This window comes from Anomaloglossus baeobatrachus, chromosome 3 (genome assembly GCF_048569485.1).
Source record: "Anomaloglossus baeobatrachus isolate aAnoBae1 chromosome 3, aAnoBae1.hap1, whole genome shotgun sequence".
Taxonomy (NCBI): Eukaryota; Metazoa; Chordata; class Amphibia; order Anura; family Aromobatidae; genus Anomaloglossus; species Anomaloglossus baeobatrachus.
In genome coordinates, this window is record NC_134355.1 from 123,230,307 (window position 1) to 123,248,631 (window position 18,325).

An 18,325-nucleotide genomic window follows, 5' to 3' on the forward strand; every position below is an offset into this window, starting at 1 on the left:
GTACAACGCATTTCGACGTATAGTCTTAATCATGATCTGTGCTCCAACTAAAACAAACCTCCTAATAAGGAGGGCATCACCCATAGTTAATTACTTCACCTGTGAAACCAGCAAAAGTTGGGTTAAACATATGAAAGCTAGACACAGGGTGATTATTCAATATAGAAAATAAAACTAAATGGAATAAAAACAATAACATGTATAAATAGCACATATAAAGATACAATTGCAAAAAACTGGAAGAGACTTGGGAAATACAAATTAATGAAAACATAAATAGATAGATAACATATCAGTTCAAAGAACAGTGGAACCTTGGTTTATGAGAACAATCCATTCTGGGAGTGTGCTCGTAAACCAAGTTACTCGTCTAGCAAAGCAAGATTTCCCATAGGAAATAATTGAAACTCAGATAATTCGTTCCACAACTTGTGCAATGTCCCATCCTGGTTCCCTATTGTACCATTCCACACATGCATAAACACGCACAAACAAACACACACATATTATGCTCACCTTACCCTCTGTTCCCTCGGTGGCCTCCTGGTTCTTGTAGTCCGCAGGTATGTGTATCCAGTAACCATTGTGACGATGGAGGAGCTTCCACTGTCAGCGTCAACGTCATATGCAGGAGCCTCTTGCCTCTAATTGGCCAGCGTGCTGACGTCAAAGGCATGAGCCGCTTGCCTCTGATTGGTCAGCGCGCTGCCTTTGAGAAGCGCTAACAGTGGAAGTTCCTCCATCGTCGTGATGGTTACCCAATACACATCCTGTACCAACGGACTACAAGAACCAGGAGGCCAGCGAGGGAACGGAAGGTTAGGTGAGCATAATATGTGTTTGTGCGATCTGCAAGAGCGGGTCAGAGCGCGGTGAAAGTACGGAATCAGACGTGTGAGTATTTGCTCGTACAGCAAAGATTGCTCTTAAACCGAGTTACAAATTTACAGCAAGCTTTGCTCATTTAGCGAAATAATCGCACACCAAGTTACTCGTAAACCAATGTTCCACTGTATATCCCTGTGATTCTATAAGACTATTAACAATATAATTAATTAAATAAATATGAATAATAATTATAAGGGTCGATATGTTATAAAAATAGATATAGATAGTTCATAACAGTAATGAAGGATCAAGTCTTGTCTATTATTCAGGCCATAAGGTTGAAGTGTTTCCAAGGTTAAGATTCAGAAAGATTTTGATATTTTTCATATGATCTTGGACCTAAATGAATTTGCCTGCAATATTACATTGAAGCACCATTTCTTCCAAGAGGATATTGTGGAGACACGGGGCTCAGTGGGTGCTCTTGTCCACTAAAACCCGCTGCCTTTAGAAAGACAGCATGGCTCAGGGCTCATCCCAACTGAACGCCGGCCTCCTTAACCGTGGGCGTAACACTACGCAGACAACACAGGGTGAGGGAACCACAATAATTAGACTTTATTGGATCCCCAAACAATTAACGGCACATAACACATAACCAGCAAAACACACAAATGTAACAGGCAACAGAGTCTCACCCTTCCGCTCGCTCACCAGGGATTTAGAATGTCCATGCCTCAGAGGTTCCAGGGCTATTTACTCACTTTACTTACGCTTTTGGCGGGCACCCACCGAGAAAAGAATAATGCCAGATTTAGGAAGCTGGCTGAGGTCTGCAAAGTCTGTAACAGGTGACTGAACTGTCCCAACCTGAGTGTCCTCCTTAGGTAGTCCTGGTATGATGATACAATCCTGGCAGCCAGAGTCGAAATCCCTAGGCTGTGGATATGGTCTCCAACCGGAACCGGAGTCCCTAGATTGAAGCCATAAGATATCCTGATCCTCTAGTCAGCTCCAAAGAGCTTAGACTGGATCCATCAGCATCCATCAACCCCCTGGTGGCTTAAAGAAGTCCCTTTTATAGCCACAGCCTTCCACATAGATACACTGCGTCCTCATCGATTGGTTGGACAAGAGCGCCTCTCCCATTGGATGAATCTCAAGTTGAATGGACAATGTTTATCCAAATGAGGTCTACAGAAAGACTGAGGGTATACATGGAGTCTGCAAGTCACAGACTCAACAATGGCTACTAAGGTAATCACATTAGCAATACACAACTACAATACAATGGTTACTGGACAAGTCTGGAGAACAATACGTCTGGCTTTCAGTGGCCAACACAATTACATTGAGTCAACAAGAGTCTTGTAAAAACAATGAGGGACTTCTCCCCCGTCTATAAGCAATCTATCATGATGTCTGGCTGAATTTTAAGAAACTTTAACCCATGAGAGTCCATGTCGTCACAGATATTTCTTCTCACCCTCCGGAATTGTATACATCAACTCCTGACCTTTTTCCACCAAGAAATTGCCACAACTACCCCCTTTTTTAGGAACAAAAAGCTTTGTTGGACTTGAAATTATTACAACATGACTCCCGTACCCAGGAGAGTCCATCTGACAATATTATGTCATATAAGATTTCCAATAACAGTTACCATTCACTACAATCACGCCCCCCCATATTGGATTTCTTTCAGGAACTGATTGTGAGTGAACTTATTGAATTTAAAAATTCATTTGAACCATCCAGGGACAATTTAACACATGGAGAATGGATTGCCTTGTCTAGCTTAAAATCAAACAGTGATCTTATCAGACAGGCTGACAAAGGGGGACAATTGTGGTACTGAATTCAAGTTTATATAAACAATTGAATTTATTGGACCTTGAAGATATTGAAATGTATATTGAATTAACTAATGACCCTACAAAGCATTTTAATAGTTTAATATTGTAATTGCTAGAGGAAGGAATCTGCACTGGGGCCATTGATGAAAAAAATAAAGATTTCTTATATGTATCAGGTTAAGTCATTCCAATCTATCACTCCCTCACCAAGCTTCACAAAAACATCTTCCCCCTCCAGCTCAGACCAATTGCTTCGGGTATAGGGTCATTGGGGGAGAACCTTGGGGGGTGGGTGGATTATTAACTCTAACCCTTGGTCTATAAGGAGGCCAAGGCCACACGGAGATTTGTTCAAGTGCTCAGCGGGAGTCAAGTGTCATGCGAGTGTCATGCGACTGTGGTCCGATTGTGAGATCAGACCACAGTTGTGAAGGGGAGGGCCACCGCTGCGGAGGAGCGGGAGAGATTTATCTCCTTATCTCCTCCGTTGCCGGCTGATGTGAGAATCAATGCAAGTGCAATGCGATGTTTCTCTCGCCCCCATAGACTGGAATGGGTGCAAGTGAAACAGTATCGCATTCCAACCACAGCATGCGGTGACTGTTTTTTCGGTCCGATTAGGGCTGAGAAAATAATCGGTCATGGGAAACACCCCATAGAGTAAAATTGGTCCGAGTGAAATGCAACTTTTGGCAACTATGGCATTTCACTTGCACCCTTTTTCTTGCCTTGTGTCCTAGGCCTAACATCCCGGGTTTCCTAAAAGATACAAAGGAGCTGGTAAAACCATTTGATGGATTTATATGGTGTCCGGAATTTAAATGGTTATCATGTGATGTGATTTCTCTTTATCCCTCGATCCCCCACAATATAGCAATGTGCTGTTTGTCAACCATCTTCACAAATTCAGCACATATAGAGATGAGCCACCCCTCTAGTGTTCGAGTTCAGTTCGGTTCGTCGAACGGAGGCTCCGTTTGATGAACGTTCGACGAACCAATCCGAATCCCATTGAAAACAATGGCAGGCAAACACAAACACATAAAAACACATTATACATGTACACATACAGTTAATAAACAGTGCCATTACACTTACAGGTCCCCGCGATGCATCCTGCACTCTGTCTCCCACCACTTTTCCTTCCGATAATCGGTGCGTCCTCCTGGTAACCAGCACTGATGATAGGACCTTCCATGATGTTAAAATAGCATGTGACCAGTCACTTGTCTATTATCTCATTGGCTACAAACTGGTCAAATAGCTAGACGTCATGCTAGGTCCTGTCAGTGCATCTCTCCGGTACGCGGTGCTCGTTTGAGCATCTCCGTGTACCGGCGAGACGCTCTGGCACATGGCCGGCTTCCCCGTTCCTGCATGTGGGCGCTCTTTACAGAGTAAGCCTACATGCAGGGACTAGCTGCCACAGCCGGTAAATAGCGGCACCGGGAATCACGTGATCGGAGATTGCCGTTGCTATAGTAACGGTGGCAGCGGTGACATCACCGCTTACAGCCTGCAGCCTCTGCTCACTCACTGAGTGATTCAGAGCAGCAGCTCCTTCCTCCCATGCAGTGCTGTCTGATGTAGCAGATCTGCATGGGTTGAAGGAGAAAGAAGACAGAAGACCAGGATTGTGGAGGGCTGACAAGGAGTAATAAACATGGAGTCTCTAATGTGTCTGTGTATTTATTTCTATTAAAGTATTTTTTCTCTGTGTGGTGTCTTTTTCTTAACCTTTTATTGGAGATTCTTAAAGGCCGGGTCAAACTTGCCTGACATTAAGAATCTCTGGCCTAATACTAGCTAGTAAAACAAAGCTAGTATTAACCCATTTTTACCCAGCAAGCCACCCATCACCAGGGCAGCTGGAAGAGTTGGATACAGCGCCAGAAGATGGCGCTTCTATGAAAGCTCAATTTTCCGGGGCGGCTGCAGACTGCAATTCGCAGCAGAGGGACCCAGAAAGCTCGTGCCAACATGTGCGGCGGATTCCAATCCCCAGCTGCATAGTAGTACCTGGCTGGACACAAAAATTGGGCTAAGCCCACGTCATTTTTTTTTTAATTATTTCATGAAATTCATGAAACAATTTAAAAAAAGGGCTTCCCTATATTTTTGGTTCCCAACCGGGTACAAATAGGCAGCTGGGAGTTGGGGGCAGCCCGTAGATGCCTATTGTACCTGACTAGCATACAAAAACAAACTTCTGTGCAGACTCCTGTCCGACAGCATCAGCTGATAGTTTAGCCGGCCGGGCGGTAAAAAGCCGGCCTCACCGCTCGACTTTTAATGTCAGCTGATTCCGTCAGGGACCGCATCAGCTGATCATTGCCAGGTCTGAGAGAGATAAAAGAGAGAAAAGAGAGAGAAAAGAGAGAGGAAAGAGAAGGGAGAGAGGGAGAGAGAGAGAAAAGAGAGAGAAAAGAGAGATAAAACAGAAGAAAGAGGGAGAGAGAGAGAGAAGAGAGAGAGAAGAGGAGAGACGAGAGAGAAGAGAGAGGCAGAGAGATAGAGAAGAGAGACAGAAGAGAGAGAAGAGAGAGAGGAGAGAGAAGAGAGAGGAGAGAAGTGGAGAGAAGAGAGAGAGAAGAGAGAGAGGAGAGAGAAGAGAGAGAGAAGAGAGAGAGAAGAGAGAGAAGTGAGAGAGAAGAGAGAGGAGAGAGAGAGGAGAGAGAGAAGAGGAGAGAAGAGGAGAGAAGAGGAGAGAAGAGAGAGAGGAGAGAGAGAGAAGAGAGAGAGAAAAGAGAGAAAGAGAGAGAACAAGAGAGAGAGAACAAGAGAGAGAGAACAAGAGAGAGAGAGAACAAGAGAGAGAAAGAGAGAGAAGAGGGAGAGAAGAGAGAGAGGAAAGAGACGGAGAAAGAGAGAAAAAGAGAGAAAGAAAGAGAGAGAAAGAGAGAGAGAGAACAAGAGAGAGAAAGAGAGAGAAGAGAGAGAGGAGAGCGCAATGCAGCCTCATTCGGTGAACTGCTCCGATTTTAGAGGTGTGGCCCGCGGCTCACAGCTGATGTCCGGCTCCTCCCCTCAGTGCATAATTAAATTAAATTATAATTATAAGTAAATAATAATAATAAAATTAAAAATAAATTAAATTCTTTACTGGGGCGGCCAGGACTTGAACTCGTGAAGTAATGCTCCTTAGGCGGGAGCTCTACCCATTGAGCCACTGCCTCTAATGAGAAACATAGGAAGATTTGGAGAGGACACAGAGCGCTCCCTGTCATCTTCATGTAGCAGAGCTGACAGTGTCGTGTGGATTACTTCGGACCTGGATTGTTGTTTGGGGATTAATAAAGAGGTAAATGAGGGATTTTTTTTGTCTTTTATTCCAAATAAAGGATTTTTCGCTGTGTGTGTTTATTTACTTTCACTTACAGGTTAATCATGGAAGGAGACGCTTGTCATGATTAACCCCGTTATTACCTCGATTGCCACCGCACCAGGGCAATTCGGGATGAGCTGGGTGGAGTCCCGGGACTGCCGCATCTAATGGATGTGGCAATTCCAGGCGGCTGCTGGGTGATATTGTTATGGTGGTGGGCTCCCCATAACGTGGCGCTCTCCATCCTGACAATACCAGCCTCCAGTCGTGTGGCTTTATCTTGGCTGGTATCAAAATTGGGGGGAACCGCATTTTTTTTTTTTAATTATTTATTTATTTTACTGTACGATATAGACCCACCCACCAGCGGCTGTGATTGGTTGCAGTGAGATAGCTGTCACTCATCGTGGGGGCGTGTCTGACTGCAACCAATCATGGGCGCCGGTGGGCGGGGAAGGCACGGAATACCTGATTGAATAATGAAGCGGCAGCCATTTTCAAAAGAGGAAAGCTGCCGGAGATTTGTGACAGCCATGCAGCGAGACGCCCGTTATCAGTGAGTAGGAAAGAGAGAGAGATTCTGCTGGGGACGCAGGACGCATGCAGATACGCAACGTGCGCACATACTGTGAAAAGCCACGCTTTTGGTGATCGAACCGTTCTTGAACGTAACTCGAACTGCCGAACTTTTAGCAAATCGTTCGACTTCGTTGAACGACTCGAACACCCCCCAAAATCACTCAAACATGAAATTGGCGAACCGTTCGACTCGAACATCGCTCAACTCTAAGCACATATGATATATATTGCTGAAGGATTTTCTACTATCTGCGGTAGATTTCTTACTAGGTCATAACTATTTTAATTTTGATGGCCGTTACTTTTTACAGTGCAGGGGAGTGAGTATGGGGGCTCGCTTCTTCCCCTCCCTGACTAATATTGTAATGGTGAGGTGGGAGAAAGACTTTCTGTACAATGATAATCCTTTTTGTAACAATATCCATTGGTATGGGAGATACTGGATGATTTGCTGATGGTTTGGCTAGGTCCAGAGGAATTAATTGAAAAATGTATTTCATATATTAACCTTAATTAACCTTAATGATTACAATCTTAAATTTACCTCCCAGGTCAACTTATTTTTTGGATATTACACTGACCGCTAATAATGGGAATATTACGATTACTCCTTATAGGAAACCAATGGCTTTTAATACCATTCTAACACCCGATTCCTGTCATGCAGCACACACTAAAGTGAATATTCTGGTGGGTGAACTTATACGTATCAAAAGAAATTGAATCAGATCCTACTGTCTATAACAAGGAAGAAAGTAAAATCTGTAACAGGTTATTATCACATAGAAGTTATCTCGTTTGGATCCTCAATAGAGTTAAATCAATAGTAAAAAATATTGACTGCAACAAACTATTGTATTCTGATAATTTAAAGATTAACAAATCATATAAAACAAATAATGAAAATCAAGATATTACCTTTGTTACCATCCTCAATGATGATCCTAAACTTAAATCTACAGTTAATGATAGGATTCGCTTTATAGCCAGGAAAGTTCCTACATTAGGGAATATACTTTCACCTAGCCTTTATGACAGCCATGAGACGGATAAACAAAAATCCTCATGGTTGGAGCTACGGGGGTTTTATAAATGCGGAGCTAATCGCTGCAAGATTTGTGATTATGTGTATAAGAGTAAAGGGTACTTTACACGCTGCGATCTCGCTAGCAAGATTGCAAGCGAGTGTACCTGCCTCAGACGGTTGTGCGACATGGGCAAATCGCTGCCCGTGGTGCACAACCTCGCTTACACCCGTCACATGGACTTACCTGCCCTGCGACGTCGCTCACACGGCAGACGTCCAATAGAATCGGAGGGGCGGAGATGAGCGGGACGTAACATCCCGCCCACTCTTTTCTTCCTCATTGCCGGTGGAAACAGGTAAGGAGATGTTCGTTGCTCCTACGGTGTCACACATAGCGATGTGTGGTGCCGCAGGAGTGACGAACAACATCGTAACGGCAGCAGCAACGATATTAAGGAAATGAGTGACGTGTCAACAAGCAACGATTTTTCACGTTTTTGTGCTCATTGATTGTCGCTTATTGGTGTCACACGCTGTGATGTCGGTAACGGCTCCGGATGTGCGTCACTACCGACGTGACCCCAACGATATATCGTTACCGATATCGCAGTGTGTAAAGCAACCTTTAGACCCTTAAATCCACAACAAACAATAAGGAATTTAAAATTCATAATCTAATTAATTGTAATACTGACTATATTGTTTATTTCATACCATGCAAGGATTGTAATATTCAATACGTGGGCTGTACCACAGGCCCCTTGAAAATCAGGATCCGGATACACCGCTCAGATGTAAAAAACCCGACAGCCATCTCATCCTCAGTGGTTTCAAAACACTTTTTTAATGTGCACAAGGTTGACCTGAAAAGTTTTCAATTTGCAGACATTTGTGCCACCCCCGCATCAGCAGCCGAGCTGCTTGGATCCGGATCCACGGTGGCTTGAGGGAACTCCGGATCCAAGGGGTCGTGCGGCTCCTCAAATGAATGGGGTTATTTACAGGGGATGTGTTAGAGGTTGTGATGCCACCCGTGGTTTGTGGTAATTTGGGAGTACCACCGCTGCAGTTAAGAGTACCCGGGGGCGATGAAATGGGACAGCCAGGTGTTAGGACTCTCCACGGGTAGGGGGGATGCCCCGGGACTCGGTGATGACGTTTGGGGTATACCATGGGGAGTGCAGGGGCCCCTTTCGTACTCACTCAGTCCATAAAGCTGACACCGGCAACTGGATAAACCAAAGTTCTGGACACCGCTGCCGCTGAGGGGAGCTCGTTCGGGTCCCATCCCCGATGGTGTTGCCTGGTGATCGGTGACCTGCCTCCTGGCACTAAGTCACTAAGTTACTTCTCTGTTGGCCCTGGTAGTGTGGACCGAGCCGGGTCCCACTCCCCAGTATGGCTAACTGTGTGAGCCTGCTCTCAGGGTTCACGCTTGGGATTTTCTGGACCGTATATGCGGAAAGTCCTATCCCCCTCGTTGCGCTAGTACCCTGATTTGGAGCGGGTGGAGAACGGATCTTGAAGGCTCCGTTTTCGTCGGGTCAATTGTCAGGTTGCCTGGAGCTACTCCCTGACCTAGGGTCCCCGTACCCCGTCGAGCCCTGGTCCCAGCCTTGTGATAGTACAAGGCTGCCAGCTGTCCTTCTCGACAGTTCCATGCCCCTTGTCATGATCCCCTGCGACCGTGGGTCCAGCTCCTACTAGGCCCAGACCACCATCTCTCACCTAGGTACTTCCAAGGAGCCCGGCTCCTGATCTCCTCTCTCCTTCACCTCCTGACTTCAACCTCCTCCTTCAACTCTCTAACTTCAGCTGCCTACTCCTGACACTCCTGACCTCCCCTTAACCAACCCCCTAAGTGGGCGACCCTATTTCACTCAGGCTGTCCACTGTTGTGTCTGGTGGGTGTGGTCTAGAGTGTACCTAGGACTTTGATTGACTGCTGTTGGCAACACCGTTAGTTGGGGACCTATAACCGAGGAAGTGGATATTGCACAAAAGGGCAGATTGCACAATACCCTGTGACGACCTGATAGGCCAGGGCGTCACATTATCCCTTGGTTAAACGTAGCTCGTCCTCGAGCTACATGACATCAGAGGGTTTATTTATTTATTTATTTATTTTAACTGGAAAAATAAATATTTTTATTTTACACAATACATCCCTCATTAGGGAGGCTGGCACTTAAACGTTACTAAACTTTATGAGTTCATCATTCCAACGATGGAACGCTACCGGTTTGGTTAGTAGCGGAGACTGAACCTGCTCTGTTGCAGCCTCTTCCTGCGACAGTCCAGTCCCAATGTCCCGGATCCCATTAACCCACCACCCAAACAAACGGACCCCCCTGCAAACCTATGGTGGGTCCGTTAAGGTCCCGGGCGTTGCAAAAGACGACTCTGGTGGGCACAGGAGGTGCAACTATTTACAAGAAAACAAGTTTGTGTTGGTTACAACCAGTCCTGTAACCGTGGCCCATTTTTATAAACATCTCTGTAGAAATACAACGTAGTGCATGTACCGGGGTTCTCGATAATCTGGTAACTTTTCTCTTTTCATTTAAACCTTGTTGATTAAATTTTCACCTCTTAACATGTTCTATATGGAAAATAACATACTTTGAAAAATAATAACCGAATACACAGATACCTAGCAACTTGCACATTTTAAACTACCGGGTCCCGTGCCATGCCTCTTTGCGGCTACGCACCACAGACGCTGGTGTAACGCCCCTGTAAACGGGTCGTTACAGGGTATTAAATGTTACCCCATTTTTCCCGGGCAGGAGGAAGAAGGGTCCCCACAACACACACTAACATCACACTGGCAGGAAGGAGTTAACAGCATTTGCAGCATGAAGTTTGTTCTGAGTCCATGACTCATCCTGTCTCCTTAATGAGCAGGTGGCTGGACACAGGCAGGTCCCCATGACAACCAAGGGGAGGGGGGGCCTGGAGGAGTGAGTTTAGTGCAGAGCACACAGAAGTTTTGAGCAGAACGTCAGAGGCTGCAAGGGAGAGCAGACGTCCAGAGAACATCTCCTGTTGAGGAGATGCAACGAGACCAGGGCTGATAACACCTAGAGGAGGGGAATGGAGCTGAGGACTGGAGTTCCCTGGAGCAAGTTGTACCCGGTGGTGGTTGTGTTAGGTCCGCTACCGGGGATGAGAGAGACAGAGAGGCGGTGAGTTCCCAAGATGCTCTATGCCACGGGGACGGCACTAACACACCGAAAGGGAGAGACCCCCAGAACACCTCACCGGACACCCCTTCCTCCTACCTGCCCGGGACCGACCAAAGGCTACAGGCGGCAAGGACCAGCACCCGGGTGCGATGTGAAACAGACTTTAAATAAAGAACAACTGGAACCGCACACCGTGACTGCTGTGAGTAATGCCGCCCTGTGCCCCTGGTGTCCCTGAGGACTGTTGCCCTGGGTCTCATTAACCTCCCGGGACTCCCCCGCTCCACCCGTGGGGAGCGATTCCATCCGGCTGCCCGTAACACCTGCCCCAGAGAGAGACCGCGCAGCGGCGGCGTAACACCTGGCCGCAAACCACGGGTGGCGCTGCAAGCGCCCCCCATCCCCGTCCCGTACCGTTTCCTGGGGAAGAGCGATGGCAAGCCCCCCCCCGAGGGACCCCGTTACCCTCCTTCTATCCCCCTTGTAACACCGGACTGACGGTCGGATTTTCCTTTTATTGAAACCATGGTCATGGAAGCCGGGTCGGGCCACTCACAGCCTGACCCCGAATACCACCGGCCCGGTGACCGTGTGAGCCCTGCAAGCCCCGGCGTGGGCGTTTCACCGGCACAAACTCCTCTTCAACCACAACATGCTTGGTCACCTCTAGGGCATACCAGCCCCACTCTCCACAATGCCGGCTGTAGGTAACCATGTCTTCAGGCTCCAGATTTTGCTCGGGATGTCCCCTGGGGAGGTGCTGTGTGACATCCCGTCAGGACACGAACACCCCGGTGGTGAGGCCTGCTTCCCAGATGAATCCTCACCCTTGCACGGGGTTAAACCGATCCACTAGATCACGGGACTGTGACCCACGAACTCGGAAAGCAGCGCTCTTCACCTGCTCCTTCTCCTGACGTGTACAGGTTGCAAGCTCCCGTCGTCGCCGGGCTTGGGTTGTGATCTCCATCCGTATCTTCTGGTGGTGGTGTTCCCAGTAGGGGGCGTCAGCGTCCGGACTCGGCTCCCTAGCTGGCTCTGGCTTTAAGTGCACTCTTACAGCCCCAACAGCCGTTGGGATGCCGCGCGGTGGTGGAACCGGCAGCTCTTCAGGCTCCACCTTCGCTACATCGGATTGATGTACCGACTGCTCCGCAGCCGGTGTTGCAGTGTCCGGGTGCTCCGCCTCTATGGACGGGCCCGGTGATGCGGCCGGGTCTGGTCTGGCCGGTGTCGGGGTGACCGCTGTCGTGACCGGGTCAAGGGACGGAATCGGGGGTGCTGCAGCTGTAGCTTCATATACAGGAGCTGAAGGTTCCGCTGCCGGGGTGGAAGTAGGCAGCTCGGTGTCCGTCGAGGATGGGGTTAGTGGCGGCGGAGTGCTCACCAGGAGCGGGGGCGGTCCGGATCCCTCAGCCGCATCGGCCGGATAAGGGTAATCAGTAGGGACTGGGTAACCGCTTACCCTCTCTTCACGTGGGATCTCAATCTCATGGGCTCGCACCGCAATCGCCAGTCTCCTCATCTCTTCCCTCCAGTGGTCCAGTATAAACAGGAATTGCGTCCGCATTCTCCTGCAGAACTGCTCCGCCTCTTCCTCAATCCAAGTCGCGGTCCCGGGAACAGCACGTTCCGGTGACCAGCTCCGCTCCGCCATCTTGCCTCTTGAATCCCTGCAGTGCATCTGGTCGGCCATCATATTGTGGGAGCCAGGCAGCGCCAAGCACATAGGGCAAGGTTATCGACATTATTGGCGCAACCGCCGCGGGTCACGAGGTCGCCGCACCTCGGATACCCTGGTCGGGTGGAAGCAACGCCGCCACGCTTCCATTATCTGGCACAGACATTCTTGCGCTCCCCCTCGGTTTTCACTCAACACTCCTCTTGGTGCTGTGGCCCTCTGGGAACGTCCGGTTCCGGGCTCACTCTCAGGACGAAGGGCGGGGCGGGGGTGAAGACGGCGTTTTGGCGCCAAAAGATGGCGGAATTGACGGAAAACGGGATCTTGACACTCGGTTTTGACTTCTAAGGCGCATATCACCCAGGTAAGTGGGACCTGCTCGTGATGCCATTTATTTTTCTTTTCCATATTGAATAATCACAATGTGGCTTTCATATGTTTAACCCAACTTTTGCTGGATTCACAGGTGAAGTACCGTATTTTTTGGCTTATAAGACACAGTTTTCCTTCAAAAAATTTGGGAGGAAAATGAGGGGTGTGTCTTATAATCCGAATGCTGCTTACCGGGGTGGTGGAGAATGGGCGGTATGCTGGCTGCGGTGGGCACTGTATGGAGCAGGGTAATGCACTGCTGTGCTGGCTGCGGAGGGTGAGATGGCAGTGCAGGCTGTGCTGGCTGCAGCGGGTGAGATGCTCTGTTGACAGTGCAGGGCTGTGCTGGCTGCAGCAGTGAAATGCTCTGTCGGCGGTGAAGAGCTGTGCTAGCTGTGGTGGATGAGATACTATGTCAGCAGTGTGAGGTTGTGCTGGCGCGAGTGAGATGCTCTGCCAGAGGTACGGGGCTGTGCTGGCTGAGGCGAGTGAAATGCTCTGTCAGCGTTGCAGGGCTGTGCTGGCACGGGTGAGATGTCCTGTTGGCAGTATGGGGCTGTGCTGGCTGCAGCAGGTGAGATGCTCTGTCTGCGGTGTGGGGCTGTGCTGGTTGCGGTGGGCGTTATGTGGAGCAGGGTGATGAGGCGAGTGAGATGCTCTGTCGGCGGTGCGGGGCTGTGCTGGCTGCGGTGGGCGCTGTGTGGAGCAGGGTGATGAGGCGAGTGAGATGCTTTGTCGGCGGTGCGATCTTCAAATAATGCCGCCAGTAGTCATTTTGTGCACAGATGGAGCTCTCGGATTGTCATTGAGCTGAGAACTCAATGTGCGCAGGCCCTGATTCCCAGTGGCATTATTGGAAGATCGCACTGCTGACAGAGCCGCACCGCCCTGCTCCATACAACCAACACAGCCGCCAACACTGCAGCCAGCACAGCCGCCCCCACCGCAGCCAGCACAGCCACCCCCACCGCAGCCAGCACAGCAGCCAGCGCAACCGGCCCCACCGCAGCCAGTATTGCCCTACTCCAGTTCGCCCCCTGCCTCCTATGACCTCCGCTCTACCACTGTTATCGCCCCAGAAAGGGGACAATTCTTTTTTTATACCACTGTATGTCTGTCTATACAGTATATTTGTATGTCTATATATGTCTATCTAAATCTCTTTGTATCTATCTCTATCTATCATCTATCTCAATAGCATTCAGTGTCGAAAACTAAATGAGATAACACATAGAAAACTCCTGTATTTTTCCTGCCAAGAGATGCAGAAATGGTGCAGAAATTTCTGCATCCAAAATACTCATTGTATGCACATACCCTTAGGGGTACTTTGCACACTAAGACATTGCAAGCCGATGCTGCGATGCCGAGCGCGATAGTCCCCGCCCCCGTCGCAGCTGCGATATCATTGTGATAGCTGCCGTAGCGAATATTATCAGTACGGCTGATTCACATGCACTCACCTGCCGTGCGACGTCACTCTGACCGGCGAACCGCCTCCTTATTAAGGGGGCGGGTCGTGCGGCGTCACTGCGACGTCACACGGCAGGCGGCCAATAGGAGCGGAGGGGTGGAGATGAGCGGGATGTAAACATCCCGCCCACCTCCTTCCTTCCGCATAGCCGACGGGAGCCGCGGTGGCGCAGGTAGGAGATGTTCCTCGCTCCTGCGACTTCACACACAGCAATGTGTGCTGCCGCAGGAGCGAGGAACAACATCGGACCGTCGCGTCAGCGTAATTATGGAATTCGCTGACGCTACACCAATGATACGATTACGACGCTTTTGCGCTCGTTAATCGTATCATCTAGGATTTACACACTACGATGTCGAGAGCGACGCAGGAAGGGCGTCACTTTCGACATGACCCCACCGACATCGCTCCTGTGTCGTAGTGTGCAAAGCCCGCCTTCGCTAATGCGAAGTCGTTGGGGTCACGGAATTTGTGACGCACATCCGGCCGCATTAGCGATGCCGTTGCGTGTGACACCTATGAACGATTTTGCATCGTCGCAAAAACGTGCAAAATCGCTCATCGGTGACATGGGGGTCCATTCTCAAATATCGTTACTGCAGCAGTAACGAACTTGTTCCTCGTTCCTGCGGCAGCACACATCGGTACGTGTGACACCGCAGGAACGAGGAAGCTCTCCTTACCTGCCTCCTGGCCGCAATGCGAAGGAAGGAGGTGGGCGGGATGTTACGTCCTGCTCATCTCCGCCCCTCCGCTTCTATTGGGCGGCGGTTCAGTGACACTGCTGTGACGTCGCTGTGACGCTGAACGAACCGCCTCCTTAGAAAGCAGTCAGTTCGCCGGTCACAGCGACGTCGCCGGGCAGGTAAGAAGTGTGACGGGTCTGGGCGATGTTGTGCGGCACGGGCAGCGATTTGCCCGTGTCGCACAACAGATGGGAGCGGGTACCCACACTAGCGATATCGGTACCGATATCGCAGTGTGTAAAGTGGCCTTTAGACCTGATAGCTTGTGATAGAAATAATTCCTATTTGCAAAGCAATCCAAAAATAACATTGTGTTGGGGACTGCTTGAATTATATTCCTTGAATTTTTACAGTAGATCTAAACTATGTATCTATCTATCTCTCTATCTATATCTAGCTATCTATCTATCATCTATACGTATCTATATATCTATGATTCTATCTATCTATCTATAATATATCCTTCTATCTATCTATCATTTATTTTTACACAACTGTTGACTAAACATTTAAAATTTCTTTGGAAGCCGCATAACTACAATAAAATACATTGTAACAGTATATAAATGCATGTTATGACTATTACTAAGTCTATCACATAATAGATATGTGGAATAAGAATTATACACTGTTTTTCCATACAGTACAACGCATGCTCAGTTCCAGCACTTGCTAAGTGGGTCACATTGCTATTGTGTTTCAGCTTGTAACTAATCTCATTGTTTATACTAATGACTTCAATAAAAGGAAAGTATTAAAAAAGATTAGTGAGTCACATTGCAAATGTACACACGTATACAAGACTTATAGCCCCGGAGGCTATGAAACATTTCTAGAGGATTCTGAATTGCATTTTGGTACAAATATTAACTTATTTATTAGTCTCTACTGCCAGCAAGACCTTTAGTATATTCCCATATCATGCTCTGCACGCATACCGTGTATCAGTGAGAAAAAAAACAATATTCATGGTCATCACTGTGTCCACTCAGAATTGTTCTTACATAATACCGCAATTCTCGATACCCTAAAATTAAGGAACATACAATATAGTTACGGTACATTATTATTGTGCCTAAGTTGACCCTATCATGTTACTTGTTTCCTTTACTGAAAACCGCATGTACTCTAAAGTTGCATTTACACAGATAATAGAGAGTAAGCATTCTTAAAGGGGTTGTCCAGGACTTTAATACTGATGACGTATCTATCTTTAGGATAGCTCATTAATGTCTGATCTACGGGGCATTGATAACTGACTTTCCCACCTATCAGCTGCTCAGAGTCATGCTGCCAGCCGGATTGACTCAGGGGTGCACAGCACAGCTCCATCAACTGTATAGTGTCTGCGGCCAGGTCGTACATGTCCTCCCCCTATTGATTTAAATAGGGGGTGAATATGCATTAATCAGCCGCGGCCACTATACAGTTGACGGAACAGCACTGTGGATCTCTGTAAGGCCCCCTTCACACTTCAGTGATTCTGGTACGTATGTTGTACCATTTTTATATGTACCAGGCATACGCAGACCCATTAAAATTAATGGGTCTGGCACACATCAGTGATTTCTCACTGACATGATTCCATGCAGCGCACACGCGTGTCCGTGTGCTCCGCATGGAGATAAGTCCGTTTTTCTCTGGCATCACTAATGTCCCGTGGACCACACAGTGATGTGATCCGTGTAACATGTACCAGAAAAATCAAGTAAATTTAAAATAAAAAGCTTTTTAAACTCACCTTCTCCAGTGACGCTGTCTTCAGCCGCTGCTTCCAGCCCGGCTAATTATGCTCATGAATATGCACTGCACCGCGACCTGGAAGTAGCAACAGAAGGGAGACAGCATTGCAGGAGATATCAGCACCACAGACAGCAGGAGCATGGACAGGTGAGTATAAGTGCCTGATCTCAGTGTATTACCAGATAGCACACGGCGATCACACGTGAGCCAAAATCACGCACACTGAGGGACATATGCACCTTTATCACGTCAGTGAAAAATGTGTGTGTTTTTTACCGAAGTATGAAAGAAGCCTAACTGAGTAGTTCCAGCCAGCAGCATCATTGGGAACAGCTGATCGGCGGGGATGCCGGGTGCTGCACCTTCACTAATCAGACATTAAAGACCTATCATACAGACAGGTTATCAATGTTAAAATGCCGGACAATCCATTTAGGAAAGCTCAAATTAACGATAATCTTTCAGTGTATACAGGCTGTTGTTCAACAGATGAAATTGAATTGTCAACCTTGATTCCGATGCGATATAGGCCATATTCCAGATTTATTAGTTATACAGTATGTCTATTCAATTCCACTAAAATTGGAATTTTTGCTCATCCATTTCATAGTGAGGGTCATTCTTACAGTCATAAGGGTGCTTTACACGCTGCGACATCACTAGCAATAGCTAGCGATGTCGTGTGCAATAGCACCCGCCCTCGTCGTTCGTGTAACATTTGGTGATCGCTGCCGTAGCGAACATTATCGCTACGGCAGCGTCACACGCACATACCTTTTCAGCGACGTCGCTGTGACCGCCGAACAATCCCTCCTTCAAGGGGGAGGTGCGTTCGGCGTCATAGCGACGTCACTGCGGCGTCAGTAAGCGGCCGCCCAATAGTAGAGGAGGGGCGGAGATGAGCGGCCGGAACATGCTGCCCACCTCCTTCCTTCCTCATTGCCGGTGGATGCAGGTAAGGAGATGTTCGTCGTTCCTGCGGCGTCACACACAGCGATGTGTGACGCCGCAGGAACGACGAACAACCAGCGGCATGCACCACCAACGATATTATGAAAAGGAGCGTCGTGTCAACGATCAACGATTTTTGACGTTTTTGCGATCGTTGATCGTCGCTCCTTGGTGTCACACGCTGCGACGTCGCTAACGGCGACGGATGTGCGTCACTAACGACGTGACCCCGACGATGTATCGTTAGCGATGTCGCAGCGTGTAAAGCACCCTTTAGGCTATATACACAGGCTGCGTTTTTTGCTGCGTTTTTGTTGCGTTTTTTTAGTGCAGTTTTGTTGTCAGAACTTTCTCACTTTTGACTTTCCAGCAATGAGAAGTTAGATTTGATGTGCGCACGTTGCAATTTATCTGTCAGCAGTTTTCTGGTTACAAAAAAGAAGCAGCATGTTCATTCCTCTTGCGTTTTTGTCAACTTTTGTCACACATTGAAATCAATGAGAGGATGAAAAATGCATGGTAAAATGCATGGTTACAAATTGTGTGAGTTTCCCA